Here is a 15414-nt window from a genome sequence, read left to right as displayed (position 1 = left end):
CGGTAAAAAAAAATTATGAGATATATACGGACATATTTCCATTTAAAATAATGATATTTAGAAAACTTAAAAAATAAAACAATATGAGGTTTACTTAAATCCTATAAAACAGACAACTAAATCCCAATTTATACATGTCATTTCTTTTTAGAATTAAAGAATTAAATATATTATTTGAGATTTTGTTAACAAAAATTGAATTAATCAACGTAGAAATATTAAAGAGGGGCTAACATAATCATTAATAATTTTGTCGGGTTGTTACCAAAAAACAAATTTTTTTAAATTTAAGAACCATGTACCTTCTTGACAATTATAATATTTTCCAAACTATTAAAAATTATAGCTTTACATACACTCATAAGGTTATTTTTTTTAAAAACCTTATTTTTACATTTTTATATGATATTAAAAAGTGTCTGGTTGTTACTGAGCTGGTCACAGACTGACATGTCAATCTGTGACCAGTGTTATTACAGTAAGCTAAACTAGCATTTTTATAGTAAAATTTATTTCAATATGCTTTAAAATCAATAATCAAAATATATAGTATATAGTTTTAAAAAATGTAATCAATCAACATAGAAATATGTTGAGGAGACAACATAATCATTAATAATTTTGTCGGGTTGTTACCAAAAAACGACATTTTTTAAAATTTAAAAACCATGTACCTTCTTGACAATTATAATATTTTTCAAACTATTAAAAATTATAGCTTTACATACACTCATAAGGTTATTTTTTTTAAAAACCTTTTTTGTTACCGAGTTGGTCACAGACTGACATGTCAGTCTGTGACCAGTGTTATTACAGTACATTTTTATAGTAAAGTTTATTTCAATATGCTTTATAATCAATAATCAAAATATATAACAAAAGACAAGCTTCCTTGGAATGGTTTCTAATGATTTACTGCAAATACCCAACAAACATAATAAGACAATTACTATAGATTTTGACGACGCCTTATAGGTCAGTTTGTTACTATCGGTCTGTTACCAGACCCAAGTTTGTAAATTTTGATCCACCAACACCAAGAAGCAATTTAAAATAATTTTTTTTTAATCATTAATTCCTGATACATTATTTCACGTGATGAAAAAGTTTGATAATGCACCCTCTGTAGTATGTAAAAGGATCTATTTTTAGAAGTTTAACTAGAGATCGTTATGTCACCTCATAATGCTCTTTGATTGGCCAGCACATCGTCGGAAATTTCTATTTTCGTTTTTGCCGTATGTGTAGCCTACTCAGTCTGTGTACACTAACATACACACAAATGTCACACGATTAAAATATATTGAACCTCTAAAAAAAAGGGCACATTTAAAATTTAGGGGGGGCCCGGACCCTGTGGACCACCCCCTTGGATCCACCCTTGAGATGTGCAGTTATACTTTAGCATCAACATCCATTAGCCACCACGATTAGAAAGCACCCTATTAGGGGAAAACTCAACTTAATTAGTAAAAACAATGATTAAAATCAGTACCAACAAACTTTATATACCATAGAGTAAGTAACGCATGATTTACAGAATTTTTCGTACGTAAATTTACATATAGTCATCTCTCGAGCATCCAAAGGGGGACACCAGCAGAAAGCTGAACATCAGACGAGAGATGGCGTAATTCACCGAACCATGACGAATGACAGAACATCATGTCAACATCATTTGCGTGACCAAGGCTACTGAAAATAGCCGAAACGTAGCAAGTAAGTACTTGACAATTGGTTTAACAAAAAAGTTAACATTATTATTATTATTTTTTAAATATTAAGAATTATATATATTTTTTCAATAAAGTATATCAAAATATATATTTTTGTTATTGTATATTAATTATTCAGTAAAGTAACTAGTAGTGTTCACCATCATAATTTGTTAACTTCTTTCTAATTTATTTAACATTTATGTTATACCTTGCCTTCAGATATATAAATCAATTCAAAATGAGTTTTAAATACTAAAATAATAATAACATGGTAATTAATTACGCGAATTTCTGCTAATAACTTGACTGGCTGACTCAATTAGTGCTGTAGAAGGTGCGCGTTCCTCTGGCGTATTCGTCCCCACATTGCTTTATTGAAAACACAAACAATGTATTACAATGGAATAACACATAATGTATAACACACCCTATTACTAATAATAAAAACCAAGATTCGATAGTACTGTATGTAAATAATATATAAAGATTCGACAATACCGTACGTAAATTATTAATGCAATACTGTATAACGATTCGATAATATGTAAATAATATATAAAGATTCGACAATACCGTACATGAATTATTAATTCAATACTGTATGAAGATTCGATAGTACTGTATGTAAATAATATATAAAGATTCGACAGTACTGTCCGTAAATTATTAATGCATACTGAATATAGATTTGAGGAGATTATAGGAGAGTGCTCGAGAAACGTGGGTCAGTTCAAAGTTATTTTTTCCCTTTACTAGCAATATAAAGTATGTAAATAAGATATAAAAGTATGTATATTATGATGTAAACGTAAATTATTAATGATTCGATAGTATGTAAATATTAATAGAATATAAGATTCGATAGCATGTAAGTTAATATTAAAATACAAATAAAATATACATTGATTTATCGGCAGGCAAACTTAATTATTTAATATTAGGCCTATTAGTAGAAATATAAAGATTTGATAGTACTCAAATGATTTTTGGCTTTTATATTTATTGGTTTGACAGTACCCCTTAGCTGTAACTCAACTCGCCATAGGCCATGGCGTTGACAACAACAATCAAAGATTAAAGCGCACACAGCGTTCCATACAAATGACGATATTAAACTGGCGGCCGCTTCGATTATACTCCCCCTGCCTGGCCTAGGCCTATAATAACTGCAAGAAAATTCGTATTAGGACTAAATAATAAAACAAACAGACTAAAAAATTATCAACATCACAAAACTTTCGTGTGATATTTGATTGCACTGCAATAACATTGAAATGATCTATGCCCAGGCCTAAAACCACAATTACTTTAATTTTCACACACCTAGGTTTATCTGTGAAAAAATTTAAAAGAAGCTAATTTCAACTGATTTTGGTAAGTATGGGTATGGACAACTACCAAGAAAAAAGAATGGAAGATAGGGGCTGGGGAAAATTTTTTATCGGAGGTCAAAGTTCATTGACCGTTGCCAAATAGCTATAATTCTTGTATGAATCATATTTCGTCACCAGAATATGGTATCTAATTAAAATTGGTGTCAAAATGTGCAGAATTAAAAAAGGAATAACACTTAAAATAGAAGTCATATCTTTGGATCAAATCTTGACCACTAAAAATGAGGTCAAAGGTCAAAAAGTCAAATTTTCTACATAAAATGGCATATGATTGATATTTCAGCAACATATAATGGTATATTGATGTTAAAATATGCAGAAAAAAAAACAAACTTAAAAAATGAGGTCAAAGGTCAAAAGTATTTATTCTATCATGAACATGCTATTATTAGTGATTGTTTTTTTTAAATTAACAAAAATCCCCAAAACATTAACTTTGACTTATTGAGGCGTACATGGTGTCAAAACCCACAGAATAAATGACCCTAAACCAAGTCTTGACCACCAAATACAAGGTCAAGATAATGCTGATAATAACTTACAGTAACTATCACCAAAACAAAATAAATTAATAATTATAGTGCTTCCTCTTCATCGCTGTCAATTAGTTCTTCTGCATCTGTGTTATCCTTTCCATTCTCGCAATGTCCACTGCACACACCACATGCAGATACACACAACATGCCAGCGTTCATGCAGCTGCATCTCATGGTTTGGCATTGCCTTTCGCCTTTCTTGCAATTGCAGCAGATTCCTTTGAGAAGGTTGTCTGGCGCAATACCACAAGAAAGCATCTTAGGTTTAAGTTTTCTGTTGGAGTCTAATTCCCATCCTCTTCCCTTGGGTTCAAGGACCGAGGTGTTCAGATGCCTCCATATTCCAACTTGAAGATGAACACGCAGGCCATCAAAGTCTGCTTAAAGATACAAGTTAGTACAGTCGATAGGTCTATGATAGCAGAGCAAAATCAAAATATTAGTGTCCTGGGCGACAACAACAACTGGGGAATTAACACCTACGACCAAATCCATTGCAGATCTAACAATCAGTGTGTCACCATCATCCTTTGCTTGGCGTACAGTGATATGCTGTCTTGCCATCTCTGTAGATATCATCGTGATCAAGGCTCCTTTGTTCTTCTCATTTGCCAGGAATACCTCTCTATCACATGACACAGTCAGGTCCAGTGTGACACTCAAGTCCGGAGAAACCTTCTTTCCAGCCATCCGGCGTATATGCTCATGGTCTTTCATTGATGATTCTTCCCCGTAGCCATCAAACACGACGGTAGCACTATTGAATTTGTTGGCATTGCCTTTCGCCTTTCTTGCAATTGCAGCAGATTCCTTTGAGAAGGTTGTCTGGCGCAATACCACAAGAAAGCATCATCACGATGATATTGTAACGAAAATCCGCTCTCGGGTTTGTTCCCTTTTGGGGGGAAGGGTCTGCGGTACCGCGGCACACTCGAATGAAACAAAAAAAATCAATTACAATTTCTGGAGTGACCTCCTTTATTCTTCTTTGATTCCAAATTATTGGTAACAACCGATTATAATAATTAATTTAATTAGTTCTGCTATTACGCCGGATTTGAAACAACAGCGTAACCACCAGTAATGACGTAACCTCCAATAGTAGCGTAACCACCAACAACGGCGTAACCTCCAACATGCACGTAACCACCAACAATGGTGTAACCTCCAACAGCACGTAACAACCAACAATGGTGTAACCTCCACAGCAACGTAACCACCAACAATGGGTAACCTCCAACAGCACGTAACCACCAACAATGGTGTAACCTCCACAGCAACGTAACCACCAACAATGGTGTAACCTCCACAGCAACGTAACCACCAACAATGGTGTAACCTCCAACAGTGGTGTAACCTCCACAGCAACGTAACCACCAACAATGGTGTAACCTCCACAGCACGTAACCACCAACAATGGTGTAACCTCCAACCAGCAACGTACCCACCAACACAATGGTGTAACCTCCTACAGCACGTAACCACCAACAATGGCGTAACCACGTACCGGCTAACAGGGTAACCACCAGTAGTCTTAACCACTGGCTAATAGGTGTACCCACCAGCAAAGCAGTATCACAACCACAGGGTGTACCACGGGCTAACTGTATCTCAAGCAGTAACACAACCAGTAGGTGCAACCTCCGGCTCAGCTATCTCAAATAGTGATACAACCAGTACAGTAGGCGCAACCTTCGGCTCAATATGTCTCAAATAGTGATACAACCAGTACAGTAGGCGCAACCTCCGGCTCACTATGTCTCAAACAGCAGCTCAAGCGGTATGCTGTACCCTCCGGCTAACTTACTTGCTGTGTCTTAACTCTCCTTTTACTATTCAACTCCAATTTTCTCTTTCTTTCTAATCTTCTATACACTTTGTTTTTCAATTTCTCTAATGTCTCTACTTATTTTACACGTCTTCTCCCTGCTTCTCCGCTTTTCCAGCTCCAATCTCTCCCTCCTTTTTAACGCAGCTCGAGGTAACCCTCCATTGCCTTCCTTCTCAAATCCCTCTCAGCCCTTTTTCTCACGTCCGTTCTCTGCTTCTCCTCCTGCCTACTCTGCCTCCATCTGCCGCCCTCTATCTTTTCCTTCTACCCCAAAATCATTACATTATCTACAGAGATGGCAAGACAGCATATCACTGTACGCCAAGCAAAGGATGATGGTGACACACTGCTTGTTAGATCTGCAATGAATTTGGTCGTAGGTGCAGGCCTCGAATTTGGGGATTTTAGGGGCAAGGCCATTTGGCCTCCAGTTTTCATTGATTTTAGGGGCACCAAGGCCAAATGGGAGGGCACCAAGGCCATTTGTTTTAAATCGAAGGGGCACCAAGGCCAAAATTAAAAAATAACTAGGCCAAAATTAAAAAATAGCTTGTTTCCGGTTGAGGGTGGAATTAAAAAAAAAAAAAAAATTCTACCCGCAAAATGTTTTGGGGATTTCCCCCTATTCATCAGATTGCGTAGTAGTAGTAGGACTGTCTACAATACATCTTTTTGTATTTTATATAAATATTACGTGTATTTACGATCCATATAAATAATAAATAGGTACGATGGTCAGCGTTTATAGTTTACCGTCCTGTGTTGAATGTTTCGTTTAGTTTCAAATAATGCGATAAAAAGGCACGTGAAGCCAACCAAGGAACCCCAGAACAGGTATAAAGACCCTTACAACAGCAAGCTACTCAGCCTTACTTAGCTAGCAGTCGACGGAGAAAACATGATACCAAAACAATTTGTTTGTAGGCCTTACCTACAACTATTCATACACAGAGTGTTAACCACGGTAAAAATTAAGCCAATGACATTATGTAGTAGAATATAAATTATAGTTATTTTCCGAGTTTCGATTTCTGAAGCTTTTTTGTTAGTATAATCCATATTTATAAGAATTCAAAACACGGACGGACGTGCCGACCCCTTTCTCGCTCTTTGTGTTTAGCCGGCCTTCTGCACATGTATTGTGGACTATACCATTTCCTTGAGTTCGGTAAAAACGCGTTTGGTAATTTAGTGTACGACGTTGTTAAACAAGATTTTTTGATGATCTGTCTGCTGGATTATTGAGGTGGGTGCGATAAAATATAAATATGATATACCTCCAACGATCTTCGAGTTGAGGTGCAGGTTTAACTTTGGTGCTAAAAGTAAACACCCCTAATTTTACACGTATAATGGACTACACCATGCAGGAACGCACATGGTATTTTCTTATCAGAGGGTGCGTGTACGTCAACAGGAATTGCAGGGGTGAGGGAATTTCAATTTCTTTCACTTGTCCCCGGACAAGTACCTGCACGGAATTCACTTGTCCGAGAAAAAATTTTACTTGTCCCTCTTTATTGCGCAATAGGCAAAAAATTACACAAGTGTCGACAAATGTCACGCAAGTGTTTATTGTCGATTTAAAATTCAGCAGTTTATAGGCCTAGCCTAGACTTTTTTAGCCTGCTCAATATTTTGATAAAAATAACGGTCATTTTTAGGTTTTATTTTATTAACACAACAGTGTGTAGAGTACTGTAGGCCTAATTAATAAATAGTAGTTAGTAAATAAAAAATAAAAGAATTGAATTACCAAAAAAACTGTGGTGTCTATTATATACAAACGTATCATAGCCTAGTCATACATGTGAACTGATCTTTGCCTACTGTAGCTATGCCGGCTAGCTAGATAGTAGGTATATTTAAATTATTTTTTAAAATAATTTTTATTTTGTCCAGGCATAATTAAAATTATTTTTTTAAATAATTGTTATTTTGTCCAGGCATAATTAGTTAACAAATAATACCGAATTAATGTAGGTCTGGCTAGGCCCAATACTAATTAAAGCTTGCCATCCAGACACTAGGCCTTAGACAGTCACCATGGAGAGAGAGAAAAATACCTCCAGGCTCCAGGCCATCCTTACTCTAGAAGTTAGGCCTCCTACTCTACAACAGACAGAGAGAGGATGTTTTTGTTATTATCCAATTCACTAAATAAAATAGCTTGTTGCATTTCACAGGTAAATTTATAAAAAACATTCTTTTCCCTATGAAACCACTTTATCAATTGTCCGTTCCATGCACGATGTACAGAGAAAAATTAAAATACTGGGCCTACCACATCCTCGCGTGTATACAGCATGGTATTTTTGATCAACAATACCTGGTAGAGTCCATTAATTACGGGGGTTCTTTTTAACTGGGCATTTTTTTAATTACCCAGTTAACCTATGTCTCAACCACTGCATGGTCCAAAAATGTTTTAATTACCTCCCCAAATAGAAAATCGTGTAATCTATAATGATGTGACTCAGGTCATTGACCAATCAGTGATGTATTAAATGCACTGGGTTTAATGTGCTTTGAAGAAGCCTGCTATTTTTATTAATGCACATGGCTAACTGTGTTGGCACATGGTTTTCTGTGCTCTTAGTTTAATTTCCTGAATTTCAAAAGTGCTTGTCCTCGGACAAGAGGATACGTCAAATGTGGTTGTCCGACCGTAAAAAACACTTGTCCCGGGCGTCGGGCAAGTGGGTTCGCTCAGCCCTGAATTGTTTTTCCAACGATCCGATCCTTCGCGTATTACCAAAGAATATAAATAGGTAAAGAATCAACAGTACGCGCTGTTATACATAGAAGGATAGACGCTTATTCATGGACGCGTAAGAATCCAGCAGCCGAACGACGGCGGGCTCTAGATATGGTTCCCGTCTAATCCCACGTTTCGATGGATCGTGATGATCTGATGTGTTCTCGCGTCTGTGCTCTACTAATTTTGATATTATTAATATTTTGATAATCATTTTGATAAATAATCATCGTTTGCATTTTTATAGATATTTACAATAAAAGTTTTACCTTACCCACGCCTGAAGGTGGCGCACTTTTTCTAGCGAAAAAGAAATGCGCCACCTTCAGGCGTAGGCAAATAGTAACCCGGATGTGGTTTACACCGCCAACGGAACTGTTGTATCTTCTCCTTTTATTATCTTTGGTATTACGTACGGACGTCGTGTGTGAAATTTCTTATCAGAGGGTGCGTGTGCGTCAAATAGAATTGTTTTCCCAATGAATTGAAGAATTGCGTGTGTTTGACCGGATCGGCGGCGGGAGGATAGGCTAGGCTAGCTAGGAGTGCGTGTAATCGAAGGCGGCTAGCTCAATAAGGTTTATCGCAAATAGCGTGTGCGATGCATGATGGGAAGGATTTGGGAGCAAACGTCACAACGCGTACGTACGTGATTTGTTGTTTGCACGTACGCGTTGTGACGTTTGCTCCCAAACCCTTCCCATCATGCATTGTGCAAGCTATTTGCGATAAACAAAGAACTTATATAACACAAGAATTTCCTGTTCGTCCGAAGCGATTGCTATTCATTTTCGAGGGCATTGAGGCCAACTGGGAGGGCACCGACGGCACTGGCCGCGGTAAAATTTGAGGCCTGTAGGTGTCAATTCCCCAGTTGTTGTTGTCGCCCAGGACACTGATATTTTGATTTTGCTCTGCTATCATAGACCTATCGACTATCTTATATCTTAAAGCAGACTTTGATGGTCTTTACGACATCTCTACCATAGACATCTGTGACCGCGAGGAGTTCCTCTTCAAGTATGGCTGGTCTGGAAATGACACTGTTTCATGCATTCATGGACATACCAAATGTGCTATTTACAAATCCAAATTTCCTGCCAGTGTCATCACAACATTTACATGTACCACTTCACCTGTCTCACAAATTCGAACAGCCGAATCAAAGGCAATGCAGATCACATATGGCTGTGGGGATACTCCTCTTGAAAAGCCTCGCTATCTTAAGTTCAAGAAGCAAGCAGCCAAAGGAAAGATCGATCCTGACCGTCTACCACCAACGGAATATGCAACCGCTCAACATTCCCTGCGTGTTCATCTTCAAGTTAAGATATGGAGGCATCTGAACACCTCGGTTCTTGAACCCAAAGGAAGAGGATGGGAATTAGACTTCAACAGAAAACTTAAACCTAAGATGCTCTCTTGTGGTATTGCACCAGACAACCTTCTGCTGCAATTGCAAGGAAGGCGAAAGGCAATACCAAACCATGAGATGCAGTTGCATGAAAGCTGGCATGTCGTGTGTGTCTGCATGTGGTGTGTGCAGTGGACATTGCGAGAATGGAAAGGATAACACAGATGCAGAAGAACTAATTGACAGCGATGAAGAGGAAGCACTATAATTATTAATTAGTTATCCGCTTGGTAGAGCGTAAGCTGCGCACGGAGCATGAAAATCATGTGTTTTTCTCTTGAATTATGATTTTACAGCCTTTCCTAGTCAGTTTACAAAAGATTAACATCATTTCAAATTAAAATGACGTCATACGAACACGTTGATTTAGACCATTTGCGCGCATTTTAGTTGAAAAAGTAATAAAATATTGTCAAAATAATGCCAATTTTGAATCTATTATAGCTCTTCGGGATCATAGGTTACCCAAATTTTTTTAACATATTATGTAAGATGATAAATTGTAGATATGAATTCATGCAGAATTTTTACCTCTCGGATGTTATGACGTCATCGTATGGCCACACGAATGTAAAATATAGGATTTTTGTCTGTTTCGTTATTGCTCATCATATTCAACAGAGCGCATCGCGCTTATACGTATTCCATTTCCCCCAAGATTTTAATATTGTCTACGTTAATCAACTATCTTCCGTATGAGTTAAAAATATTTTAATTTTTATGACGTCATCATGTCTAAAAATGTAAATAACGTGGGTCACTTATTTTCATTTTTACAGTAAATTTCAATCTGTTATAGCTCGTCAGAATAAAAAGTGATAATCATGATTAAAACGTTTTCTGGACGCTATTGGAGTGTAGATACGAATTCATGTAAACATTTTGCCAATCAGATGTTGTGACGTCATCATATGGCCAGTTGAATAAAAAAAGTCGTATTTTCATATTTAAAAGGGTGCGCATCTATATTTTACGTATTCAAATTTCTTCTACACGTATGTTGTTCCTGAGATAATTTCCTTCTGAAATTGCTATCTAAGTGTTTCATTTTGATACCGTCGCCATGTTAAAAATTGGAATAAATGGCGGGTCCCGTAATTTCACCTATTCTACACTGTATGTAATATGTATACAGATTATACTGTTTGCACTGTATATACTATGACACAAAATTGACAGAATTCAGCACTAACAGCATATGATATTCTTCAGTTCTTGTCATAATGCCATAATCTTTATCTGTGTGCAATATTCCAACGTATGACGTGCATGTGGCGTTTGTCGTGGTGCGGATAACTAACTCGTCAAAGTGACGAGTTTCATGTCTAGTTAGTTATCCGCTTAGTAGCGGATAACTCCTTGTAATCGTCCTGTTTCATCATATTTTTTTTTTTTTTCCTGTATTATACTTCTTTCCTTCTGTCATTTTTGTGCGTCGCGTTTCTCTAAAACGTGTAAACAGAACATATCGTAACTTTGTCAACATATCGACATTTACGTGAACTTGTGCACCTCCTATTTTTGAATGACGTCAGAGTTGCTCAACGTGACTTACGCGCGATTTTATGAATTTCAATGATTGATCATAGACTAAAAACCAAACATAATTTTGTTTTGACACTTTGTGAAAATTTAAGTCACATCAAGCGCAAACTTTCTATGGATTAAAAATAGCATCTTTCAAAAAAAGTTACGCGAGCACGCGCGTTTAAAATTTTAGAGTGCGAAAAATCAACTTCTAATCAACTTTCTATGCGTTTCATGTCATTTTGAGCATGTCAAAAATTCCCACGCGCGCGAAACTTTTTACGCACGCGGTGCACAATGACTGCCTCTTTGTGATGGTTCTTAACCTCTTCAACAATTCTCCTCAGTGCAAGAATGTGCGTAGTTGTTGATCGTGCCTGACGAAAGCCATTCTGGTTGGGGCGTAAAACTTCATTAATCACAGGACGTATCCTATTTAAAATCAGGCGATTGTAGATCTTTGCAGCCAATTGTGATAATGAAATACCCCTGTAGTTATCTGGTTTTGAAAGATCACCTTTTTTCGGGATATGAACGAAATTCCCCATTCTGATGGCCTGTTTCCATCAAGAATTTGATTGCAGAAAGAAGTGAGAGCTTTCTGGGTGCCAGGTAATTTCCATATTTCGATGGGAAGACCGTCAGGTGCTTTGCCAGATTTCATCTGTTTGCACGCAATTGACACCTCAGCCTCGGAGAACCTCTCGGAGCTTATCTGGTGGTTAAGTTGAAGATTTTGCCGATATCCATGTCATCTACCACTGAAGTCTCCACCGATAGTAGTTTGTGGAAGTGAGTTTTCCATGCTAGAAGACGATCCTCTCCCATGATGCAGGCACTTTGAGATCTCTTCCCTGAGAGTTGTTTGACAAGTTGCCATGCAGATCTTAAGCTGTTGGTCGATGCTGGTTGATCGAAAAAAAATGACCAAAAAAACACATTTTCTGGTTAAATTATTCTTTAAAATGTCAATGGACACACTGTATGGTATAAAATGGAAGCATATACAATATGCTACCCATTGCTACCCAACTTGTATTGAAATTTTTAATTAGGAATATAACTTTATGGAAAATGTGCATAATTGACTTCAGTATTTAGAATTATTATTAATTTATCTTTATCAACTGGTACGACCTTTCCTGATGATTTGAAGTTGGGTCTAGTTACATTTATTTTAAAGAAACCTTTACTGGATCATACTTGCATGGCAAATTTTCGATCTATTTCTAATGTCGCTTTTTTATCTAATTGATCCTTGAGAACTGCGTTGCTTTAGATCTCATACATTTTCTTGACGACAATAATCTGTTCGACCCTCTTCAATCAGCATATAGAAAGCACCACAGTACAGAGTCAGCCATTCTCAAGGTGCATAATGATATTATTTTAGCTCTGAATAAAGGTAATTGTCTTTTTTCTGTGTACCTCGACCTGTCGGCAGCTTCTGATACCATGGACTATTCCATTCTTATTGCAAGACTTTCGTCTATTGGTATCTGTGGATCTGCTCTAAATTGGTTCAAGTCATTTGTCTTCTAGGAAGCAGCAGGTCCGGATTGGTAATGTCAAATCCACCTCTATCGACCTGAAATGCGGTGTTCCTCAAGGATCAATACTGGGTCCAGTATTGTTTTTAGTTTACATCTCGCCCATGAGTGATATCATTAAGAGACATTGTGTCCAATATCATGTGTACGCAGATGATACACAACTGTACATCAGCTTTAATCCAGCAGAGTTTAATGAGGCGAAATCGGTTATCGAAGCTTGTGTTGTTGATGTTCAGGATTGGCTAACTAAAAACATGCTCTTTTTAATCCTGGTAAAACCGAAATCTTATTTCTTCATTCAAAACACTTCAAGAAATTGGCCATTGCTAGAAACATCAATCACATCATCGTTGGAGGTTAGATATATCGGAGTTGTATTTGACTCGGCAACGATTATGTCCATACATATCAACAACATTAGTAAATCTGAAACCTACAGTACCACCTTCGTAACATAAGATCAATTCGCAAACACACTCCTCGCTTATTAAACTTGTCCATGCACTAATAACATCACGGTTAGACTACTGCAATGCCATTTTGTTTGGTCTACCAAATAAAGAACTTAATAAACTACAACTAAGTTTTTTCTTTTTTATACCAAATATTTCATTACAACGCTAGAATTATTTCACCTAAAATAAACTTACATTAATTTATACTCATTTTTGTCTAAATTTAATAAAATATGCATATTTTCCAAAAATAACATCACATAATTAAATACAAGTTGGGTAGCAATGGGTAGCATATTGTATATGCTTTCATTTGATACCATACAGTGTGTCCATTGACATTTTAAATATTTAACCCGAAAATGTGTTTTTTGGTCAAAGGTCAGTAAAAGCATTTCCGGTCATTTTTTTGGGTAAAAGTTGTGTTAGACCGAATATAAATATGTATATTCTGAACAATTTGACACCAAAAGCAAATCTGTATGACAAGTGGTTTTCGAGATATAAGAACCACACATTTCTAACCTTTGACCCCGATTTTGGGCATGTCCGCCCTAGATAACGAATTTGACACATATCCCATGTTGTTCCTTGGGGTCAAATTATCCTATAACAGTTGAGATATTCTCTCCTAAATTGAATGCATACAAATCTTACTCAGGTCCTACACTAGCAGTAGTTATTAATGAATAAAGGTCAATGACCTTTGACCCGACTATCTGACCAATGGCACAAGTAACCCAAAATTTGCAAAAACTTTATTTTGTTGTTTGACCACTAAAACATAGATGTACAAACCACATTTGTCTTTTTAAACCCAGGAGTTGAGGAGTTATGAGCCATCAAATGCCACAAAAAGGTGACTGACCTTTGACCCTCAATATCTCACTAACGCAGCAACTAGAAGGCTGCAAAAATTTTTTGGTAATTATTGACACCTAAAGCTACAAGAAAATACCAAAAGACCTTTTATTAGAATTTTTTCAAGGTCAAACCATATATAGCCTCTACTTAATTATATGAATCAAAATAATAGAAATTCATATTCTTCAGTTCAGGTCATAATGCCATAATCTTTTTCTGTGTGCAATATTCTAACATATGACGTGCACGTGGCGTTTGTCGTGCGGATAACTAACTCGTCAAAGTGACGAGTTACATGTCTAGTTTTTTTTCTGTATTCTTCTTTCTTTCTGTCATTTTTGTGTCTCGCGTAACTCAAAAACGTGTAAACATAACATTTCATAACTTTGTCAACATGTGGGCATTTACGTGAAATTGTGCACCTCCTATTTTGAATGACCTCAGAGTTGCGCAACATGACTTACGCGCGTTTTTACGAATTTCGCGTATTTAACATAGATCGAAAACCATATAACAATTTAGTATGAAACTTAACAAAAGTTTAAGTTATATCTTGCGCTAACTGACTATGGGGAAAAAATGGCATGTTTCACACGAAGTTACGCGGGCACGCGCGTTTAAAATTTCAAAATGCGAAAAATCAATTTCTAATCAACTTTCTACGCATTTCATGTCATTTTGAGCATGTAAAAAATTCCCACGCGCGCGCATTTTTTTACGCGCATGGTGCGAACGTAGTGTTGAAAACAATTTTTTTTGCGTGATTTATGTTTTTTCAGCCTTTTCTAGTAATTTTACCAACTTTTAAACAATTTCGACTTAAAATTACGTCATACGGGCACGTTGAATTGGATAATTTACGTGCGTTTTTGATGAAAAAGTTAAAAAATTTGTCAAAATTCGTCAAAATTATGCCTTTTTTTAAACAGTCATAGATTCTAAAGAACGAGGTGAACTTTTTTTTAATTACATATTCTGGAAGTTGATGAGTTGTAGATATCGTATCATGAATCAATATGGCTAACCGGACATTGTGACATCATCGTATGGCCACATGAATGTAAAATATAGGATTTTTGTCTCTTTTGTTATTGCTCATCATATTCAATGGAGCGCATCACACCTATCTGTATTCCGTTTTCTCCGAGATTTTAATATTGTCTAGGTCAATCACCTATCTTACGCATGAGTTAAAAATATTTTAATTTTTATGACGTCATCATGCCTAAAAATTATAATTAACAGGGTCATTAATTTCATTCTTACAGTAAATTTTAATCTGTTATAGCTTGTAAGAACAAAAAGTGATAATTATGATTAAAACGTTTTCTGGAAGCTATTGGACTGTAGATACGAATTAATGT

The 15414-nt window shown here is 36.4% G+C and overlaps 1 protein-coding gene across 1 annotated transcript in view; it reads right to left on the bottom strand.

The window, feature by feature from the left end:
- LOC140046648 (queuine tRNA-ribosyltransferase catalytic subunit 1-like) overlaps nucleotides 1-15414 on the bottom strand; it is a 44099-nt gene that overhangs the window by 18885 nt on the left and 9800 nt on the right. The window lies entirely within an intron of this gene.

This window comes from Antedon mediterranea, chromosome 4 (assembly GCF_964355755.1).
Source record: "Antedon mediterranea chromosome 4, ecAntMedi1.1, whole genome shotgun sequence".
NCBI classification, from domain to species: Eukaryota; Metazoa; Echinodermata; class Crinoidea; order Comatulida; family Antedonidae; genus Antedon; species Antedon mediterranea.
Note: the sequence above shows the minus strand (reverse complement) of the source record. Positions and strands in the feature narration are given on the sequence as shown.